Genomic DNA, 23,914 nt, shown 5'->3' on the forward strand with positions numbered 1-23,914 from the left:
TTCGTTCTCAGCAATGCTCCAGCAGTCTTCCAAGAATTTGTAATTGATAGCTTTAGGTATTTTCTTTACTCGTGTGTTGTTGTCTACCTGTTCAACATCCTGGTGTTCTCTCCCGACCTATCAACACACAGAAGAAAGGTTAAGGGAGAATCCTCTGTAAGTGAAGTTCGAAACATACGTCTTTGAACAGACTTCCCTTCCCTTCCTGGGTACATAATGTTCAACACTGGATTGAAGATGGATCCAGAGAAGGTGTCAGTAGTCCTGAAGTGGCGTCAGCAGTCCTAAAGTCACTTCTGATGAAGTAAAGCCAATTCTACAGTTCCTAGGCTTTAAAAATTACTACCGCCAATTCATTCCGCATTTCTCTTCCCAAATCATCCTTATCACTGCCTTGACCCGCAAGGGGGCAAATTCTGAGTTATGGTCTCCTGAGGCTGAGAGCGTGTTTGTCTCCCTTTATCAGACCTTCTCATTGGCTCCAATCCTGCATAGACCAGAGATCAACATACAGTTCTTCCTAGTAGGGGATGCTTCTTTCTCTGAGGCAAGTGCATTTCTCACGCAGAAATCTGTTACTAGTTGGATGGTAACCTGTGGCTTCATTTTTCAAGGCCTTCTATGCTCCTGAGCGTAACTACTCTATTGGCGATCAAAGATTGTTAGCGATTACGTTGGCTTTTTAGGGATGGCGATACCTGCCTAAGGGGGAGTGATGCATCCCATTGTTATCTACACTGACCATAAGAACATGGCTTACTTGCAGTCAGCTCAGATGCTAAATCTTAGCCAAGACCAGTGGTCACTATTCTTTGCCGTCTCTGACTTTGTTCTCCATTTCCAGCCAGCTGAGAAGAATGTCAAGACAGATGCACTATCTGCCGAACAAGAGGAATCTCATAACATCATCATTGAGCCCTCCAAGATGCTCATGGTAGGTGTGGTAAGCCTGTCTTGACTACTATCAGGATAGACTTTTGTTGCTGAAGTGAATATATAGCTAGTGCTGCAGTGTGGTCAGTCCTCTAAGCTTGCAGGTAACACCAGACAAAAGAAGACTACTCATCTTGCGGCATTACTCATGGCCAACTCTGCGCAAGGACGCTATGGACTTCATTTCGGCCTGTCATTCATGTGCCCGCAGTAAGACTCTTAAGAAGCTTCCCTCTGGTCGACTACTACCACTACCTGTGCCTTTCGCTTTCCAGTAGCTCATCTCGATGAACTTCCCAATGTCCTCTGGTTATTCCATCGTTTGGTTAGTAATGGATACAGTCTCCAAAATAGCCAACTTCACTCCTCTGTCTGGTCTCCCTTCAGCTCTCCTGCTTGCTGAGCAGTTCATCCAGCATGTCTTCCTTCTGAACGGTTTACCTCTCCACATTGTGTCTGACACAGGTGTCCAGTTCACATCCAGATTCTGTGGGCTACCTGCAAGCTGCTGAATGTCACCTTGGACTTCTCATCAACCTACTATCCTCAATCCAACGGTCAAGTGGAGCAGGTCAACCTAATTTTTATGTATTTCCTGAAGCACTTCAACATTGTACACCACAACAATTGGGTCAAACTGCTACCTTGGACCGAGTTCTTTTATAACAATCACGTGAGTGAATCCTCCGCTCTCTCTCCATTCTGCGTTGTATATGGATAGCTGCCCAAAATTCCCTTCTTTGTGGACATTACCTCCTGTCACCTTGTGGCTGATGCTCTCATCAAATGTTTTTCCGGAATCTGGGTGAAGCCCAAGGACTCTCTGGAGCAGTCCACTGTATGGATGACAAGGCATGTAAATAAAAGGCGCCGAGATCCACCTTCTTTCCGCTCTGGCTACAAAGTATGGCTCTTCCAGATATGTCAGTCTCAAGATGCTTTCCTGCAAGTAGCATCCACTCTTTATTGGTCCCTTCAAGGGTCTCCAGCAGATTAATACCATGTCCTACAAACTGAAGCTTTCATCCTTTTTGTGTATCCCCAAATCCTTTAATCGGTCACTCCTTCTCTCTCCTCAAACCTGTTGTCCTTAGCCCGCTACTTCAAGAATCTTGGTATTCTGCCTTCATCTGTCAGTGCAGAAGACCTCTTTGAGGTAAAGAACATTCTGGCAATGAAAAAGGTGAAAGGTAAAACCCTTTTTCTAGTAGATTGGAAGGGTTTTGGTCCCGAGGAGAGGTCATGTGAACCAAAGGAGATTATTAATGCCCCTTTTCTCCTGACAATATTCCTTTCAGGCTTTGATAGGTACTGTAATGTCATTGCAGACGTCACCACATTTCCTCCTCCCTTAAGGGACGCGGCGCAGTCCCCCTCCTACCTGCTCAGCGGTGAAGCCCCCCCATCTCTACTGAAGTGCAAAGGTCTACTGGGAGCACACTATGGAGTCTTACCCATGCTAAAAGATCTACGTGTTTAAGGATTTCTGGATCCTCTTAATCAGTCTAACCGCTAGCTAACACAGGATCAATAACCCCTTCATGTTATTTGATGTAGTTTTACATTGTAGTCAGGATGGGGTTCCCACAAAATGATTTAAACTGATGTCATAGCAATCATTTGGGCACAAATCTATGCCCACACGATCACTGCAGGAACTCAGCATACGTTAAAGCCGTGCTCTGGTTGTCACAGCCAGTCACTGTGCCCGCACCGCCCCTAGCTATTTAACTTTAACTTCCTAAATGCCGCAATCAATAGCGATCACAGCATTTAGGAGGCTAGGTGAGGGAGTGCGCTCCCTCTCCCATCTGATTGTGACCCCTGCAATGTGATCATGAGATCCTGATAGTTTTCATGGCAATCAAAGGTCAAATAATGATTTTGTGGTCTGCCAGCCATGGTGGCCTGTTAACCCATGCCAAGAGAATGGTCTAAAAGGTGATGCGTTAATGTAACACTGACAGGTGTAATGTATTGTAGTGTATGTACATTGCAATGCATTACACCAGTGATAGGAGTAATAAAAGTTCAAACCCATATAGGGGTGAAGTAAAAAAAGCTTAAAAAAGTCTAAGCATTTTTTTAAATTTGTAAACTTTATGTGAAACGTGCGTTGGGGCCGGTGACTCACCGACCGATACAGGGAGCACTATGGGTAAGTTTGAAATTACTGCATACTTTGTATAATTGGCTGCCTTACCTTCTCTTAAAGACTTAGGAGATCCACTGAGCTTTTCTGGCCATATTCCATTACTCTTTTTAGGTAGCAGCAGATATAGTAAATAGGTTATAGTCTGGCTCTGTGTGGCCTTAGCTTACCAACTCCTATTCTGTATATATTTCTGTAACTGTGTCATGTGATTAATCTTTTTTGTACCACACCTGTACTTCAATATGTATTTGTAGGTCATTTATTTTAGCAATTTTAGTTTTTTTTTCTTCATTAAATTTTTTTAATAAAGTAATGTTTTTTTATAGATAATATGGAGTTTGAACTTTTTCTTTATTGAATCTATACATCTAAGAATAGCAATTCTTTTTTGTAAAAAAATTGTTTATATTGTGTGAAAGATTAGTGATCCCTTACTTAACACGGGTGTTACGTTCCAGCTCCAGTTTCCCCGCGATAGGTGAAAGTCCGCGAAGGAGGAACCTGATATTTATTTGAGTATTTATGTATTTTAAGGCTTTATAAACCCTTTCCACACACTTATAAGCTGTTTCCAATCCCTTATTAACCTTTTCCACACTTTTAAAACATTAATAATGTTCTTTAACATTTTCTACACTCTTAAACCTACATAACTTTAACAGCATATGTATACAGTACTGTAAAATTTGATATGGCTACTCATCAGTGAAGTACTGTGTACTACAACTTGAATGATGGTGATAAATTAGTTGTGCAGTACTGATGACTATGATGGTGACAAAGATTACATGAATGAACTGCACAGAAAAGAGCATTATAGTTCTTCTACCGGCACCAATTCATCAGGCCGTTCTTCAGGTGGTACAGTAGTATCTTCGATCACATCCATAACTTCTACTTCCACTAAAGGTGTAGGCATAACCTCTTCGAGTAATGAACATAGTTTTGGAGAATTGCTGGCGCTGCATCTTCATTAGATTGAGAATGTTTGTTTGTTTTTTGTAAACTGACATGGCACTGTCAATTGATTTGCAAACTGCAACGAACAAACCATATGGTTCTTCAGTCAATCGTTGAGTTTGTTTGCCATTCTGAGCATGGTTGCAAGACGATCAAGTGTTAAGGCCCCGTCACACTAAGCAACATCGCTAGCAACATCGCTGTTAACTAACAACTTTTGTGACGTTGCTAGCGATGTTGCTGTGTGTGACATCCAGCAACAACCTGGCCCCTGCTGTGAGGTCGTTGGTTGTTGCTGAATGTCCTGGGCCATTTTTTAGTTGTTGCTCTCCCGCTGTGAAGCGCACATCGCTGTGTGTGACAGCGAGACAGCAACAACTAAATGTGCAGGCAGCAGGAGCCGGCTTCTGCGGAGGCTGGTAACCACAGTAAACATCGGGTAACCAAGAAGCCCTGTCCTTGGTTACCCGATATTTACCTTTGTTACCAGCCTCCGCCGCTCTCACTGTCAGTGCCGGCTCCTGCTCTCTGCACATGTAGCTACAGCACACATCGGGTTAATTAACCCGATGTGTGCTGTAGCTAGGAGAGCAGGGAGCCAGCGCTAAGCATTGTGCGCTGCTCCCTGCTCTGTGCACATTTAGCTGCAGTACACATCGGGTAATTAACCCGATGTGTGCTGTAACTAGGAGAGCAGGGAGCCAGCGCTCAGTGTGCGCTGCTCCCTGCTCTCTGCACGTGTAGCTCCGTGCGCTGGTAACCAAGGTAAATATCGGGTTGGTTACCCGATATTTACCTTAGTTACCAAGCGCAGCATCTTCCACGCGGCGCTGAGGTCTGGTCACTGGTTGCTGGTGAGCTCACCAGCAACTCGTGTAGCGACGCTCCAGCGATCCCTGCCAGGTCAGGTTGCTGGTGGGATCGCTGGAGCGTCGCAGTGTGACATAGTATCATAGTCATAGTATCATAATTTTTAAGGTTGAAGGGAGACTCTAAGTCCATCTAGTTCAACCCGTAGCCTAACATGTTGATCCAGAGGAAGGCAAAAAAACCCCAATGTGGCAAACAAGTTCCAATGGGGAAAAAATTTCCTTCCTGACTCCACATCCGGCAATCAGACTAGTTCCCTGGATCAATACCCTGTCATAAAATCTAATATACATAACTGGTAATATTACATTTTTCAAGAAAGGCATCCAGGCTCTGCTTAAATGTTAGTAGTGAATCACTCATTACAACATCATGCGGCAGAGAGTTCCATAGTCTCACTGCTCGTACAGTAAAGAATCCTCGTCTGTGATTATGATTAAACCTTCTTTCCTCAAGACGTAGCGGATGCCCCCGTGTTCCAGTCGCAGGCCTAGGTGTAAAAAGATCTTTGGAAAGGTCTCTGTACTGTCCCCTCATATATTTATACATTGTGATTAGATCCCCCCTAAGCCTTCGTTTTTCCAAACTAAATAACCCCAAGTTTAATAACCTGTCTTGGTATTGCAGCCCACCCATTCCTCTAATAATCTTGGTGGCTCTTCTCTGCACCCTCTCCAGTTCAGCTATGTCCTTCTTATATATCGGTGACCAGAATTGTACACAGTATTCTAAGTGCGGTCGCACTAGTGACTTGTACAGAGGTAGAACTATATTTTTTTTCATGAACACTTATACCTCTTTTAATACATCCCATTATTTTATTATCCCTGGCAGCAGCTGCCTGACACTGTCCACTAAAGTGAAGTTTACCATCCACCCATACACCCAAGTCTTTTTCTGTGTCTGTTTTACCCAGTGTTCTACAATTAAGTACATAATCATAAATGTTATTTCCTCTACCCAAGTGCATGACCTTACATTTATCTACATTAAACTTCAATTGCCACTTCTCAGCCCAATCCTCCAATTTACATAAATCTCCCTGTAATATAAAATTATCCTCCTCTGTATTGATTACCCTGCAGAGTTTAGTATCATCTGCAAATATTGAAATTCTACTCCGCATGCCCCCAACAAGGTCATTTATAAATATGTTGAAAAGAAGCGGGCCCAATACTGACCCCTGTGGTACCCCACTATGAACTGAGACCCAGTCCGAGTACGTACCATTAATAACCACCCTTTGTTTCCTATCACTGAGCCAGTTTTTAACCCAGTTACACATATTTTCCCCTATCCCCATTATTCTCATTTTATGTACCAACCTTTTGTGTGGCACCGTATCAAAAGCTTTTGAAAAGTCCATATACACAACATCCACTGCATTTCCCTGGTCCAGGCTTGAACTTACCTCTTCATAGAAGCTGATCAAATTAGTTTGACAGGATCGATCCCTCATAAACCCATGTTGATACTCTGTCATAAGGTTATTTTTCTTGAGATACTCCAGTATAGCATCTCTCAAGAAACCCTCAAGGATTTTACCAACCGTAGAGGTTAAACTTACCGGCCTATAATTTCCCGGCTCAGTTTTTGTCCCCTTTTTGAATATTGGCACCACATTTGCTATGCGCCAGTCCTGCGGTACCGACCCTGTTATTAAGGAATCTGAGAAGATTAAAAATAATGGTCTATCTATCACAGAACTCAATTCCTGTAGTACTCTGGGGTGTATGCCATCCGGGCCCGGAGATTTGTCAACCTTAGTGATTTCGAGGCGGCGGCGTACTTCCTGCTGGGTTAAGCAGGTAATATTCAAGGGTGAATTTATGGTATCACTGGTCATGTCATCTGCCATGGCATTTTCTTGTATAAAAACCGTAGAAAAAAAGTCATTCAGCATCTCACCAGCAACCTCCTAGCAACTTACCAGCGATCCCTATCGTTGTTGGGATCGCTGGTAAGTTGCTTAGTGTGACTGGACCTTTAGGCTAACCTTCCCTTCTTCAACCTATTGTTCGTCTTGTTCCTCATCCTCTTCTTCACTTGTTGACTTAGCTTCTCCAGGTCTTCAGCAGTCAACAGTTGATAGTGCACATCAATTAGGCTATTTACGTCTTTAGGGGTCATGTTACTGAAGCCCTCTTCTCCCAGTATTTTTTTGCTGCTTCATGGCTTTCCTCAGGAGAGTATCCCCCTAGTAATAATGACCACTTCTGGACAAAGTTTTTTCCAGCTGGCATTCAAAGTCTTTCTTCATCTCTTTTATGGCCTTTTGAATATTTTGGAGACACAATGCAATTGTGTACTCACTTTAGTACACCTTTAAAGAGAAGTCTTAATCATAGTCCATAGCTTCAACAAGATTTTGCAGGATGTTTCGGGTGTAGGGTGCCTTTAAAAGCGCGAAGAACACTTTGATCCATTGGCTAAATGAGCGATATCGTGTTCAGCGGCAAGAAGTCTAACTGGACGCCATCATACACCACGTTGACAGCATAGCCTCCTGCATTGTCCATTACCATTACACTTTGAAATTAAGGCCTTTCTCTGCACGATAAACCTTAACCTCTGCTATAAAGCACTAGTGGAACCAATCTGCATTGATGAGTTTAGTCATCTAGGCCTTGGGGTTATGCATCCACACATGATTAAAGTTACTCTATCTTTTTGAGCCTTGAAATCAGGGGCTTTTTGCTTTTTCCTTCATAATGAAAGTGCAAAAATACATCCATCTCCAAAATAAGCCCGTTTCATCCATACAGAAAACTTGTTCAGGCTTCCAGCCTCCTTTCTTAATGATTTCTTTTAACATGTTTTTCATGTACCCCTCAGCTCTGGCTTTATCCGCAGAGGCAGCCTCTCTGTGCAGAGAAACGCTCTCAAGTCCAAAGCGTTTCTGAAATATGTTAAACCAGCCCTTGCTAGCATTGAATAAGGTTGTTCTGGTTAGATTAGCATTCAAAAGTCCTGCTTCAACGTAGTTTTTCTCTTCTTTATTCTCATGACCATCATGATCATCCCTTTTTGCTGCTAAACGATCATACAGTTGCTTCATCATAATGGTGTTTGCATCCAGCAAGATAATCTTTTTTTCTGCATTTGTTTTTCTGCAGTAGTTTATGCAATCTTTTCGTCCTTCTTTATATAGCGATCCGTAGACTCTTTGATTCTGTAATTTGCGCTAACAGACACACAGCTTCTTACTTCCTTCAACATGTAGACAAGTTCCAGTTTCTCTTTTATAGTAAGCATCTTCCTCTGGCATTTGGGATCAGTGCCAGAATCCTTAGGAGATGCAGAATGTTTGGGTGGCATCATAGGGCTTGCAATAAATTCAGTCTTTCAGCAAAACTATGCACAATTATCGAAGGTAGGAGTGAAGTGGACGAGGCCAGATGCTGGACGTATGAGCAGACAGACTAATGCTAATGTTACAGCATCCAGTATACACAAGATAATGCTTTGGTTGGTTGCCTTCCATCAATTAGCCAATCCCGCAATATAGGTGAAGCTGCGACAAGTGAACCATGATATAGAGAGGGACAACTATATATAAATGTGGTATCGCTGTAATCATCCTGACCTAAAGAATAAAACCATCTTATCAATGTTACAACACAGCGAACAATGTAAAAGAAAAAAAAAACAAAATGCCTGAATTGAAGCACGAATAGTGTTCATCTTGCCTCTCAAAAACCGGAATGGAAGCGATAGTGTCCGAAAATTGTACCAATAAAGATGTCAGCTCAACTCGCAAAAAAGTCTTTCACATAACTGTCTTCAGAAATTAAAGAAAAATTATAGCTCTTAAAATACGGTGATGCAAAACTTTCTTGTAAAAAAAAAAAAAAAAATTCATTCTTCTAAAGATCGCAGTAAGGATCTGCTCACTAGAGATGAGCTCTCCATGGTCCCCATTCATCTCTGATTCTGACAATCCATCTGTCTCATTCACAGGTATGACCGTCCAGTTGTTCTATGCATCTGAATTTCCTGACTTGACTTTAATCTGCTCACCTGCATACACATTTAAAGTCCCTTTGCTTTTGGTATGCTAACCTGCTGTTTTACTGTTGTATAATTAGTTAAATCCTGTCTGCATTTTGTTTTTTTTTTTTCTCTTCTTTGAGTGCTTCCTACCTGTTTGTAATTCTTTCATGTGCCTCACCCCTGCTGGTCAGCTGATGTTCATCTGGGTCAATGAGACATGTATATAAGTACTGCACTAGGTCTATGACCGTGGTCTGTGTGCGTGCCTCTGGATAAGTGCCTCATAAGTGTCAGAAATATACCAGAAATGAACCAGACATGACCAGAAGGTAAACTTCAGCTCTTTCTAACCAAGTTTTCCACTGACACAACTTACTTATTAAATCATATACTTACCACACTACCCCCACCATGTTCACCTATGCCCTCACAGTCTTTGCCCCTCTCCTCCTCACTCTCCTTCGCTATCCCCACACCCCAGCACCCTCTAAGCAAATATTCATCTCCCCCTCCCTCCTGCCTTCTCATCTGTCCTCATCTGCTGACCTACTCCTGAACCTCAGGTCGCTCCTAATATCGCGCAGACCATGCAGTCCACTCTCCTTCTCCCACCTGCTCTCCCTTTCTCTACTCCTTCTCACTGCTGGTGACATAGCCCCCAATCCTGGCCCCCCGTGGATGGTACACCCCTCTTTATCACCCACCCACCACTCTCCACATAATAGTAACTACCGCAATCTATCCAACATAAAAACTATTCCGCTCTCACCCACTCTGCCGCCCCCTCTCTCAGGAGCGCTCTGGAATGCCCGTTCAGTGTGTAATAAACTGCACATCATTCATGATCTCTTTACCTCTAGCAATCTATCCTTTCTAGGCATCACCGAAACATGGCTGACACCATCCAACTCTGCCTCCCCAGCTGCACTATGCTACGGTGGCCTGCACTTCTCCCACACTCCTCGCCCTGGCAATAGACAAGGTGGAGGAGTGGGCCTCCTTCTTTCTAACAACTACAACTTCACCACAATCCCACCTCTACCCTCCCTCGACCTGCCTTCCTTTGAAGTGCACTCTGTCCGAATCTATTCTCCCTCCAACCTCCAAGTGGCTGTCATATACAGACCCCCGGGCGCCACCACTGCCTTCCTCGACCACTTCTCTGCCTGGCTTCTACACTTTCTCTCTGCTGACATTCCCACCATCATCATGGGTGACTTCAACATCCCCACTGACATTCGCCAACAAGCTGCTTCCAAACTCCTCTCCCTTGCTTCGTCTTTTGGCTTAACTCAGTGGTCCACCTCTGCCACCCACAAAGATGGACACACACTAGACCTTATCTTCACCCGCCTCTGTCCCCTTTCTGACTTCACAACTTCCCCCCTCCCCCTATCTGACCACCATCTTCTGACCTTTTCAGCCCTGTCCTCCTCACCTACCCCCCCTGTCCAGCACCTAGCACATCCCCGCAGAAACCTTGCACACCTCAACATGCACACCCTCGCCGACTCTATCCTCCCACTGTCCTCCATATCGTCCCTCCACGACACAGACAGCGCCACTACTTTCTACAACACCACCCTCACATCAGCTATTGATTCAGTCGCTCCCCTTGTGCATGGCAGAGTGAGACGAATCAATAGACAGCCCTGGCACAACAGCCTCACTAAAAAACTTAGGCAAAGGTCGAGGGCTGCAGAGCGGCGGTGGAAGAAAACGCACTCCCAGGAAGACTTCACCACATTCAAAAATGCAATTCACACATTTCGTTCAGTCCTCACCTCCGCTAAACACGATTACTTCAGAAACCTCATATCCTCTCTTCTAACACACAACCCCAAACAGTTATTCAACACTTTCAACTCCCTCCTTCGCCCACCACTGCCCCCTCCAACCTCCCTCATTTCTGCAGAAGACTTTGCCACCTATTTCCAAGAAAAAATCGACCTAATAAGGCAAGTCTTCTCTGCTCAGCCACCACAACCCCTTCATGTAGCTGACCACTGCCCCTCCCCCATAAACTTCCTCCCCACCATCACCGAAGGAGAGCTTGCACGTCTGCTCTCAAAAGCGCACCTCACCACCTGCGCACTTGACCCCATGCCATCCCACCTCCTTCCCAACCTCACCACCATCCTTATTCCAGCCTTAACCCATCTCTTCAACCTATCTTTAACGACTGGAACCTTCCCCTCTGCCTTTAAACATGCAACAGTCACACCTATCCTAAAGAAACCTTCCCTCGATCCAACCTCTACTACCAGCTACCGCCCCATATCACTACTCCCACTTGCCTCAAAACTCCTGGAACAGCATGTCCATGCTGAACTTTCCTCCCACCTCTCCTCTAACGCTCTCTTTGACAACCTACAGTCCGGCTTCCGTCCACATCACTCCACCGAAACTGCCCTGACTAAAATCACAAATGACTTGCTTACTGCCAAAGCGAACAAGCACTTCTCTATACTCCTACTCCTAGACCTGTCCTCAGCCTTCGATACCGTTGACCACTCCCTCCTATTACAGACCCTCTCTTCCCTTGGTGTCAGAGATCTTGCCCTCTCTTGGATCTCTTCATACCTCTCAAATCGCACTTTTAGTGTCTCCCACTCCCACACAACCTCTTCATCCCACCATCTCTCTGTTGGCGTCCCTCAAGGCTCTGTCCTAGGACCCCTACTTTTCTCTATCTACACATTTGGCCTGGGACAACTCATAAAGTCCCATGGCTTCCAATACCACCTATATGCCGACGACACCCAGATCTACCTCTCTGGCCCAGATGCCACATCTCTGCTGTCCAAAATCCCGAAATGTCTATCTGCTATATCCTCCTTCTTCTCCTCTCGCTTCCTAAAGCTCAATGTGGCCAAAACTGAACTAATCATCTTTCCTCCGTCTCACCTACACTCTCCACCTGATCTATCTATTACAATAAATAACACCACGCTCTCGCCAGTACCCAAAGTTCGCTGCCTCGGAGTGACCTTTGACTCTGCCTTATCCTTCATACCACACATCCAATCCCTCACCACCTCCTGCCGTCTTCAACTCAAAAATATTTCCAGAATCCGCCCTTTCCTCAATTTGCAATCTACTAAAATGCTAGTGCACGCCCTCATAATCTCCCGCCTCGACTACTGTAACATCCTCCTCTGTGGCCTCCCTGCCAACACGCTTGCCCCTCTCCAGTCCATCCTTAACTCTGCTGCCCGACTTATCCACCTCTCTCCTCAATACCACCCCGCTTCTCCTCTCTGCATGTCCCTCCACTGGCTTCCAATCTTCCACCGTATCCAATTCAAACTTCTAACACTGACCTACAAAGCTGTGCATAATCTTTCCCCTCCGTACATCTCCGAACTACTCTCCCACTACACTCCAACACGTCACCTCCGGTCCTCCCAAGATCTCCTCCTCTCCTCCTCTCTCATTCGCTCCTCACACAACCGACTCCAAGACTTCTCCCGAGCATCCCCAGTCTCCTGGAACTCGCTGCCTCAACACGTCAGACTATCCCCTACCCTTGCAAACCTCAAACGGAACCTGAAAACGCACCTGTTCAGAAATGCCTACAATCTACAATGAACTCGCTGCCGCCCGACCACCGTGCGGAGCTGCCGCCCGACCACCGTGCGGAGCTGCCGCCCGACCACCGTGCGGAGCTGCCGCCCGACCACCGTGCGGAGCTGCCGCCCGACCACCGTGCGGAGCTGCCGCCCGACCACCGTGCGGAGCTGCCGCCTGACCTACACCCCACCTATTGTCTCCTCCCCATAATCCTATAGAATGTAAGCCCGCAAGGGTAGGGCCCTCTTCCCTCTGTACTAGTCTGTCTACTGTAACTTGTATACGTATTTTGTATGTAACCCCCTTCTCATGTACAGCACCATGGAATTAATGGTGCTCTATAAATAAATAATAATAATAATAATAATGAGCGAACCGGTCGCGGTTCGGCTCGAGGTCGGTTCGCCGAACGGAGGTCCCGTTCGAGTTTGGTTCGTTGAACGTTCGACGAACCGAACTCGAACTGCATAGGAAACAATGGCAGGCAATCACAAACACATAATAACACCTAGAAAACACCCTCAAAGGTGTCCAAAAGGTGATAAACAACTCACAACACAACACAAACACATGGGAAAGTGACAAGGACATATACTCATGCGAAAACAAAAGAGCTGGACAAGGAAAAAGAGGAGGACACACAGATATATGAGTATATGCAAGGAAACATCGATGCCATTACTGTGCAACTTGAGCCCTGCTCGTTTTAGGCTTCCAATCTGGATAAATTGCCTGAGATTGCCACGTACGCCTTGAGGATCTTGTCGTGTCCTGCAGCCAGCGTTCTCTCGGAACCTGTCTTCAGTGCTGCTGGGGGTCTGCTGGCAGATAAGCACACGCGTCTGTCCACTGACAATGTGGACATGGCTCTCAGAGGACTTTTCTTCCCCTGGGTCAGCCAGGGGACGGGAAAGCTACGCGTATTTTTGAGAGTGCTTCATGCAAAGCATCTGTTTCATTTTGAAAAGGGGGATCAAGTGATGCCAGTCAAGTGGGGTGTGTGTGGCCCAATTAGTGGAAACGAGGGAGACTGTGGTTGGAGTCCCCTCGCTGTGTTTTACATGATTTTCGAAGGGCATGACATGCCTAAGAGGTTGAGTTTCATCATCTGCAACTTGTTGGCAACAGAAAGGCTGCCTTTACACCCTTTTGAGACCAAGGATTTTCGAGACCTTATGCCCATTGCAGTGCCCCAAGAGCCGATGGCCAGTCGTCACTCCTTCTCCAAGAAAGGCGTGCCCGCGCTACCACAGTAGGTCGCACACAACCTCACCGATTCCTTGAGAAACTGTGTGTGTGACAGGGTGCATTTCAACACAGATACTTGGACCAGTAAGCATGGACAGGGGAGTTACATGTTGCTGACTGGGCACTGGGTAACTATGGTGAGAGATGGAGAAGGGTTTGCTGTACAAGTCTTGCCGTCCCCACGACTTGTGTGTCAATCCTTCCACTGTATGTACAAGTTCCTCCACTGCTTCTGCCTCCTCAACCTTGTGTGGGTCCTCCACCTCGGCCCAAACCCTGTGTGGTCAGGCCACCCTTTCTTGTAACTGCGCCCAAGGAATCCCACACACCTCCTTACTATGCTGGCAGCAGAGCTCAAGGCCATCAGGCGGTCAAATGTTTACTTTGAAATGTAGGGGAAATGTGAGACACCGCTGAGGAATTGTGGACGGTTAGCTCTGGAGAGTGAGACCGAGTTTCATCAATGGTTGTCTCCACTCAACCAGCAGTCAGGGAAGGTCGGGTGCGACAACGATGCAAACCAGTCTGCGACCCTTCTTCAGGGCAATGTGACACACGTGCCTTGTATGGCTCACGTGTTGAACCTGGTTGTCCAGCAATTTTTAAAACACTATCCCGGCCTACATGGCCTTCTGCAGAGGGCACGGTGTAACGCCTGCCTGGATCGACACACTCAGATGGGCTGTAAAGGATAGGCTAGAGGCAAGCCACTCACCAAGCTGGACACCCAGAACCCTGAAACCCTTTAACCCCTATACAGTGATTTGGAATTACACAGGGCCCAAGTTGATCAATACCTGTGGAAGGCTGCAGTTCCAGAGAATAGTAGTCATGCAGGGTCAAAAACATTAATTGAGGAAGAGGAACAGAATGGGATGGCCAGGACTTAATCAGAAAACAAGCAGAGGTGAAATGCGGATCGGCCAACGAGGTACATAAACAGCAAGCAGGAAACGTAGTCAGGTAACAAGCACACAAACTCATAAAACTGAACTGGGGGTAACAGTAACAAGAGGTTCATAGCTTTGTCTGGCAGTGGTCTGCAGACAGGAGGGGCCTAAAAAAGGGTGTGGTGTCTTCCCATTGGGACCAGAGTACAAATTGATTGAGTGGACTACGTTGGTGACTTAACAGCTGTGTGCGGCAATGATGCAAACCTGTCTGCGGCCCTTCGTCAGGGCAATGTGACACGGGCCTTGTATGGCTCACGTGTTGAATCTGATTCTCCAGCAATTTTTAAAATACCGTCCCGGCCTACACGGCCTTGTGCAGCGGGCACGCTGCTATGTGCTCACTTTCATCCTTCGCACCCAGCAGCTCAACAACTTTCATCGCTCCGGAAGTCTTAGGGTCTGGCAGTTAAACGCCAGAAATGCGATGTTCCGACACGCAGGAATTGGAATCTGCACATGTTGCAGCGTGTGTGGCAGCACCGCAGTGCCCTGCTGAAATACGGTATGACGTATACCCTGGGCTAACTTGATCCAGAGGTGGTGCAGATCACGCTGCTGGAGTGGTGTCAGATCAAGGACCTATGCACTCTTCTACACCGTTTACAAATGTCGACGAAGATGTTTAGCACTGACCATGCCATTCTCAGCGTGACAATTCTGGTCATCTACATGATGGAGCACACTGTAAGCATTATTCGGAGTCCGGTATTGGTCCAAGAGGAAGGTGAGGAAGTACAGGAGGAGTCATATGCAGAAGGGATAATAAGATCTACAAGGTCCATACGGTAAGCGGCACCTAGGCAGCAGTTATGGTGGGGGATAGGGATTAACAAGGGTGCATAGTATCAGCAAAAATTGTTGAGGAAGGTGCAGGAGCCATGAAGAAATGGAGGACGAACTTGCGATGGGCATGGAAGACTCAGCAGATGAGTGAGAGCTTGCTCACATTTCGGTTGTGCGAGGTTGGGGGGAGAGGGCAGAGGAAGGAGGCACGATTCTCACCTCTCTGCCACCAACACACGAAGGACTTGGTCCTCCTGGATGCACAAGACACATGAGCGTCTTCTTGCTGCACTACCTACAACATGACCCTCGGATTGTACGAATTCGAAGTAATGCTAACTACTGGGTTGCCACACTGTTAGATCCCCGGTACAAGACAAAATTTGGCGAAATAATTCCTGCCATAGAAAGGGACGCACGTATACAGGAGTATCTTCAGAAGGTGGTACGCAATCTTAGATCTGCTTTTCCACTAAACACCAGTGCTGCACAGAGTGAATCTCAACGCTTTGTCATGGATAGGAGGAAATGGTCTTTTACTTGTCCACATCTGAGGGACCGAGGGCTGGCTGCTGTGCTGAGATGGCATTGAGTACGGTGTCCCTGCAGAGTTGCACTTTTGGTCATATACAAAATGAGTTGAAAAAGGACAGATGCTGGTGGAAAGGGGAACAGGTGTGTTGGAAAGGGGAAAAAAGTTTTGGTCCGTGGGTTTGGTGGTTAAGCAAAAGTAACATTTGATGAAGAAACACCATCTGTTACGGTGGGACTGGCAGATTTGGATAAGGTGGTATATACTATGTTACCGCTATATAACGAAAATTAATAAGAAAAGAAAGCGAAAGGTATATATCCCCATCAGCAGTCAGTGTCCACCGTGCTGCCAGATGGAAAAGGAGAGGTTGGCAACTGGAAGGTTAGGTGGAGGATACAGAGCTGTGTGGCTATGAAACTAATAGTAGCCTGAACCAAGTTAGACGCCACTCGGATCTTGAGACTGGGAGCCCTGTTAGCGTCACAGGGTCCACACGCCCACCCAGCCCAGGAACTCCCTGTTAACATCATAGGGGCCATTCAGTACGCTGACCGTGTGCATTGGGGCCACACCTGTGGACAGCAGGCGCATCAGCAGCAGCAGGCCTGTTAATGCCACTGGGCTGCACAAGCAGGACTTGTAGGACAGGAGCTGGTCTTAACCGTTCTGCGTTATCAACTGTGGTAGCGGCCTGCATCGACGCCCTATCCCTGCCTACCTCTGGCCTAAAGCCGCAATGGGTTCAACACATGGAGGTGTGCTCTTTCGGAGCATAATAGAAGACTGCGCACCTCCTTGTTGTCTCCAGCCCCTTTTATAACCTGGGTCCGCCCCAAACCAGGGTGGACCACAATGCACCTCCTGGAGACAAAAGCAGAGTGATACGTCATGAGTGGCATAACTAGCGTCCTATTTGGAACCGCAACTTCAATGATGACCTCATGGCTGTCATGACCCAAACACCTCACCAGTCTGACCATCAATAATGAGGTGACAAGTCATAGGGGCGGGCCTCTGCAAGCCATTTGGGAGTGGCCTGGCCACATCGTCAGGACACCTGATGCCCTGTGGTCTAAATGGGCCCCCCACATCAGGGGCAGGGCCAAAGAGTTCATTACCGGACCTAGTTTCTGATGCAGTAAGTGCCTGACCATGGTCAGTTGCATGAAATACAGTCTCTGAAAAAAGACTATCAGCTTTAGCATGGTGTCTAGGCACAACACAGGACTTAGACCCGGCACGGAGTGCAAGTACCTGTGCAAAGAGGCTTTTCGCACTAAGTGTGGGAGCATGCGCTGTAGCCCGAAATGAAGACTTAGCCTCAGGAATGGCACAGTCAGGCTGAGCATACTCACTAGGCGAAACACTGGAGTTTGGCTGCGGCTGGGGTAAATCGGCACACGCATGCGCACTAGCTGCCTCTCCAGACTTAGACGTGGAGGAGAAAGCAGCCAGCTGGACAACCCGAGGCACAGGCCTAAATGGCAGCTGATGCCTGGGCGCAACTGAAACCGCAGCAGGCTGCTTGCGTTTAAGGCGTCACCGTTTTGTAACAACAAATACCATCCAAAAGAACAGGTGTACTTCTTCCCATGGATAATCTGATATGATCCCTTTTTTCATGGACACGACCATCGCTAACAAATGTAGATGAGGCCAAAACAGCAGCTGCTTCAATGGATCTGAAGTGCTCCATAAAGTGGCCTCTCCTCCACCCCAATTTCAAGATCCCAAATACTCCATTCCTCTGTGGTGTCAATCCAATCGCACTTGCTTCCTAACAGCTCTCAAGTTTCCACCAGCCCTGCTGAGTATGGGGTAACAGAGATGGTTGAGTTTGCATAGCTGTTCAGTCGCACTATAGCATGGGAATCAGAGGTCTGCTCCAAAGCTGCAATGAGTACAGACAAGGAAGTTATTATTTTTATTATTGATTTATAGAGCACCATTGATTCCATGGTGCTGTACATGAGAAGGGGGTTACATACAGAATACATATACAAGTAACTATAGACAGACTGGTACAGAGGGAAGAGGGCCCTGCCCTTGCAGGATTACATTCTAAAGGATTTTTGGGAGGAGACAGTAGGAGTGGTTTAGGTTGAGCGTCAAGTACGTATGGTGGTCGTGTCATTGAAGGTTATAGTCATTTCTGAACAGATGAGTTTTCAGATTCAGTTTGAAGCTTGCGGGTGTAGCAGATAATCTGACGTGTTGAGGTAGCGAGTTCCATGAGACAGGGGAAATGATCTGCGCAGATGGCCAGAAGCTTTGTGAGTGGGATCCAGGCCCCGATGAAGAAGGTGCTGAGCCTAATCTACACTGTCATTTCCAAAAAGTAAATCTTCCTGGTGGAGACAATGGGGAACATGATGAGGAGCACAGATACCTGATTGGAATGATAACTTTACTATTCGGTCAGGGCAGGAAGAGGTTGTCTCGGAGGACTCAGGACGAGGGGAATGAAAACACACAGGGTTATTGATGAGGTTGGAGACCACACTTAGTGTCAAACCAAAGTCAGCCAGTCGATGAGGTCAGCAGAGGAGGTGGAGGAGGATGCTACTGACGACGAGGTTACGTTGCGTCTTCCTGGCCAGAGACAAAGTACTGGAAGCACGTCAACAACTGAATCCTGGACCACAACTTTGACTCTGAGCAGAAGTCGTGTTGGCTATGCAGGTCGCATGGGCTGTAAGCCTTTCCTAGCCTGTGAATTTTTGGACATCGCAAAGGATCACCCAAGTCATGGAATCTGTAAGATTTGTCAACAATCTGTAAGTAGAAGGCAAAAACTCACACCTTTGAGTAGTTCCTCCATGAAGTGTCACATGGATATGAATTGACAGCGTGAAGGTGTATTGCTCAGCTTTAGCAACTGTCAACGCAATATGCTTATTTGCCATCCATTGCATGCATTGTTGCAGACTACACACAAGGGGCTGCTGTTTTTTTGGATCTGCCTTTGGTCACTATAGCAATATAAAATTGCTCTTCGGGTGTGGACTTGGAGATGCTGTCTATGAACAGAAGGAAAAGCTAAAGGTGTGTGTTACAGCAAGGAGCCACCGCGGAAACAGTTCGTTCAATTGTGAGGGGAGTTATGTTGTACTTTGATGATGAGCACTGTAACGTCAGTGAGCAGCATCCTGTGCCACAGACCAACATTCTTACGGTGCTGTCTATACTGCTTACCGTGAGAGGAGCGTAAAGTCTGTATTTCTGGCAACTGGACATCACAGTACCCGGGTACGGTAGGCTGTGCCCAGACAATAATGCGGGCACGCAACACTTTGTTTTATTAGCAAAACACATATCTGTTCTGGGTAGGCCGACTATATAGACAATAAGACTTGCTGCCTCTGCACTGTCAAATTCTCACGTACAGTTTAAATCATAGAGGGACAGCAACACATGTTTGCATTGACTGTTGCTTTTCAAGATTTCCATGACTGTGTTGCAGAGCTGTGTGGTTTGCATTCACACTGTTATCATCTGCATTATCTGTGAGGCTTCAGCTAACAAGGGTATTCAGGGGGGGTAATGTGTTTTGACTATGTTTAGGTAGATAACTTGGAAGCTCTTGTGATGCTCCACTAGTAAAGCTGGGTTCACACTAAACGACAGCGACAACGACGTCGCTGTTACGTCACCATTTTCGGTGACGTAACAGCGACCTTGTAAGTCGCTGTTATGATCGCTGCTTAGCTGTCAAACACAGCAGAAGCAGCGATCATAACGTCGCTGTGTTACATGTTCAGAGAGCAGGGAGCCGCGCTTAGCGCTGGCTCCTTGCTCTCCTAGGTACAGTACACATCGGGTTAATTAACCCGATGTGTGCTGCAGCTACATGTCACAGTGCAGAGAGCAGGGAGCCGCGCGCACTGCTTAGCGCTGGCTCCTTGCTCTCTTTGCTACAGTATACATCGGGTTAATTACCCGATGCATACTGCAGCCACATGTCACAGTGCAGGAGCCGGCGCTGGCAGCAAGAGCGGAGGCTGGTAACCAGCGTAAACATCGGGTAACCAGGGAAAGGACTTCCCTTGGTTACCCGATGTTTACGCTGGTTACAGCTTACCGCAGCTGCCAGTGCCGGCTCCTGCTCGCTTCATTTCGTCGCTCTCTCGCTGTCACACACAGCGATGTGTGTGTCACAGCGGGAGAGTGACGACGAAAAAATGAAGCTGGACATTCAGCAACGACCGGCGACCTCACAGCAGGGGCCAGGTCGTTGCTGGATGTCACACACAGCGACAGCGACGGGACGTCGCTGCAACGTCACAGAAAATGGTGACGTAGCAGCGACGTCGTTGTCGTTGTCGCTGTGTGTGACACCAGCTTTAGTCGTGTTCAAACACACACACACACACACACACACAAACACAAACACACAATTACTGCTACACAGAGGGATTAGCAGGTAGTAGGCAACAGAATAGATTGTTCTATTATTTAAATTGTATGCATGGTTCTTATTGTTTGTTTTGGTAAAGTTAAACAATCATTTATCAACCCAACTGCCTAGAGTCCTTTTCCTGTTGTGACTGGTTTTGCTGCATACTGGGTAGCCCACCCTGTACACAACTTAAAATGAAGCATAAGTCGCAATGTGAATTTCACTGTGCTACAATGCGGCCTAGCGTGCCTGTGCAACCACCGCCTGCCCCATCAAGTGCATCTGCGTGCTCTTCATCCTCTGTGACTGTGGGGACAGCAGTCACACATGGTTTTTCACGCTGAACTTCCACTCCTTTACCCGCAACAGGGAGTGTGATTGGCAGGTCATCACTTGTTTTGGCTTTATATTTTTTGTCTTTCCATAAGGCTATGTGCGCACGTTGCGTTTTTTTCCTGCGTTTTGGCTGCGTTTAAAACTACAGTGTATGATTGTCAAAATCAGGCGTTGTGCTTCCCCAGCAAAGTCTATGAGAAGTCAGCAAATTCAATGCACATTTTGCTTTTTTAAACGCAGCATTTTGGATGCCAAATATTTTACAAAATCGATGCGTTTAAAAAAGCAGCATGCCACTTCTGTTGTGCGTTTTGGTTGCATTTTCCACCCGTTGAAATCAATAAGGTGTGTCAAAACGCAACCAAAATGTTTAGCTGTGCACTTGCACTGCATTTTTGTTGCGTTTTGCATGCTTTTTTGACAAACAACGCAGGTTTTTCAGTCTCTCTCTGTCGGTCTCTGTCGATGTCGGTCTCTCTCTGTCGATGTCGGTCTCTCTTTGTTGATGTCGGTCTCTCTCTGTTGATGTCGGTCTTTCTATCTGTTGATGTCGGTCTCTCTGTTGATGTCGGTCTCTCTGTCTGTCGGTCTGTCAGTCTGTCGGTCTCTCTCTCGGTCGGTCTGTCGGTCTCTCTCTCGGTCGGTCTGTCGGTCTCTCTCTCGGTCGGTCTGTCGGTCTCTCTCTCGGTCGGTCTGTCGGTCTCTCTCTCGGTCGGTCTGTCGGTCTCTCTCTCGGTCGGTCTGTCGGTCTCTCTCTCGGTCGGTCTGTCGGTCTCTCTCTCGGTCGGTCGGTCGGTCTCTCTCTCGGTCGGTCTCTCTCTCGGTCGGTCTCTCGGTCGGTCGGTCTCTCTCTCGGTCAGTCGGTCGGTCTCTTGGTCGGTCGGTCTTTCGGTCGGTCGGTCTCTCTCTCGGTCGGTCGGTCTCTCTCTCGGTCGGTCGGTCTCTCGGTCGGTCGGTCTCTCTCTCGGTCAGTCGGTCGGTCTCTCTCTCGGTCGGTCGGTCTCTCGGTCGGTCGGTCTCTCAGTCGGTCGGTCTCTCTCTCGGTCGGTCGGTCTCTCTCTCGGTCAGTCGGTCGGTCTCTCTCTCGGTCAGTCGGTCGGTCTCTCTCTCGGTCAGTCGGTCGGTCTCTCTCTCGGTCAGTCGGTCGGTCTCTCTCTCGGTCAGTCGGTCGGTCTCTCTCTCGGTCAGTCGGTCGGTCTCTCTCTCGGTCAGTCGGTCGGTCTCTCTCTCGGTCAGTCGGTCGGTCTCTCTCTCGGTCAGTCGGTCGGTCTCTCTCTCGGTCAGTCGGTCTCTCTCTCGGTCAGTCGGTCGGTCTCTCTCTCTCGGTCTCTCTCTCGGTCGGTCGGTCTCTCTCTCGGTCGGTCGGTCTCTCTCTCGGTCGGTCGGTCTCTCTCTCGGTCGGTCGGTCTCTCTCTCGGTCGGTCTCTCTCTCGGTCGGTCTCTCTCTCGGTCGGTCGGTCTCTCTCTTGGTCGGTCGGTCTCTCTCTCGGTCAGTCGGTCGGTCTCTCTCTCGGTCAGTCGGTCGGTCTCTCTCTCGGTCAGTCGGTCGGTCTCTCTCTCGGTCAGTCGGTCGGTCTCTCTCTCGGTCAGTCGGTCGGTCTCTCGGTCGGTCGGTCTCTGTCTCGGTCAGTCGGTCGGTCTCTCTCTCTCGGTCGGTCTTTCGGTCGGTCGGTCTCTCTCTCGGTCGGTCGGTCTCTCTCGGTCGGTCGGTCTCTCTCGGTCGGTCGGTCTCTCTCTCGGTCGGTCGGTCTCTCTCTCGGTCGGTCGGTCTCTCTCTCGGTCGGTCTCTCTCTCGGTCGGTCTCTCTCTCGGTCGGTCGGTCTCTCTCTCGGTCGGTTGGTCTCTCTCTCGGTCAGTCGGTCGGTCTCTCTCTCGGTCAGTCGGTCGGTCTCTCTCTCGGTCAGTCGGTCGGTCTCTCTCTCGGTCAGTCGGTCGGTCTCTCTCTCTCGGTCGGTCTTTCGGTCGGTCTCTCTCTCGGTCGGTCGGTCTCTCTCTCGGTCGGTCGATCTCTCTCTCGGTCGGTCGGTCTCTCTCTCGGTCGGTCGGTCTCTCTCTCGGTCAGTCGGTCGGTCTCTCTCTCGGTCAGTCGGTCGGTCTCTCTCTCGGTCAGTCGGTCGGTCTCTCTCTCGGTCGGTCGGTCTCTCTCTCGGTCGGTCGGTCTCTCTCTCGGTCTGTCGGTCGGTCTCTCGGTCGGTCGGTCTCTCGGTCGGTCGGTCTCTCTCTCGGTCGGTCTCTCTCTCGGTCGGTCTCTCTCTCGGTCGGTCGGTCTCTCCCTCTCTCCTTCATACTCACCGATCACCGGCGCAGCGCTGCACAGCTGACACAAAGGTCCAGCGACTTCACCAGCTTTTGAAAATGCCAGCTGCTTATTATTCCATCTCGTATTCACTGCTTCCACCACCCACCGGCGCTTATGATTGGTTGCATTCAGACGAGCCCCCACGCTGAGTGACAGCTATGTCACTGCAACCAATCACAGCCGCCGGTGGGCGGATCTATATCGTGCAGTAAAATAAATTAAAAAAAAAACTACGTGCGGTCTCCCCCAATTTTGATACCAGCCAAGGTAAAGCCACACGGCTGAAGGCTGGTATTCTCAGGATGTGGAGCCCCACGTTATGGGGAGCCCCCCAGCCTAAAAATATCAGCCAGCAGCCGCCCAGAATTGCTGCATCCATTAGATGCGACCGTCTCTGGACTGTACCCGGTTCATCCTGAATTGCCCTGGTGCGGTGGCAATCGGGGTAATAAGGAGTTAATGGCAGCCCATAGCTGCTACTAAGTCCTAGGTTATTCATTGTGGGCATCTATGAGACACCCCCCATGATTAATCTGTAAGTTAAAGAAAATAAACACATACACCCAAAAAATCCTTTATTAGGAACTAAAAACCCACCCTCTTTCACCACTTTATTAATCCCCAAACAGTCCTCAGGTCCGACGTAATCCACACGAGGTCCCACGATGCTTTCAGCTCTGCTACATCGGAAGCTGACAGCGAGCGGCCACAGACCACGACTGCTCTCTGTGAGCTGCACGCAGCAACTGAAGTGAGTCGTGCTATCAGAGATAACGTCACTCAGGTTACCCGCGGCCACTGCTGGATCCTCCAACTGTGACAGCAAGTCGCCCGAGTGACTGAAGGACTGAAGTGAGCTGCGCGATCAGCGGTGCCC

At 48.0% G+C, this 23,914-nt stretch overlaps 1 protein-coding gene across 2 annotated transcripts in view; it reads left to right on the top strand.

Moving 5' to 3' along the window:
- Positions 1 to 23,914, top strand: part of EDC4 (enhancer of mRNA decapping 4) — a 948,906-nt gene that overhangs the window by 921,155 nt on the left and 3,837 nt on the right. The window lies entirely within an intron of this gene.

Source organism: Anomaloglossus baeobatrachus, chromosome 10 (genome assembly GCF_048569485.1).
Source record: "Anomaloglossus baeobatrachus isolate aAnoBae1 chromosome 10, aAnoBae1.hap1, whole genome shotgun sequence".
NCBI classification, from domain to species: Eukaryota; Metazoa; Chordata; class Amphibia; order Anura; family Aromobatidae; genus Anomaloglossus; species Anomaloglossus baeobatrachus.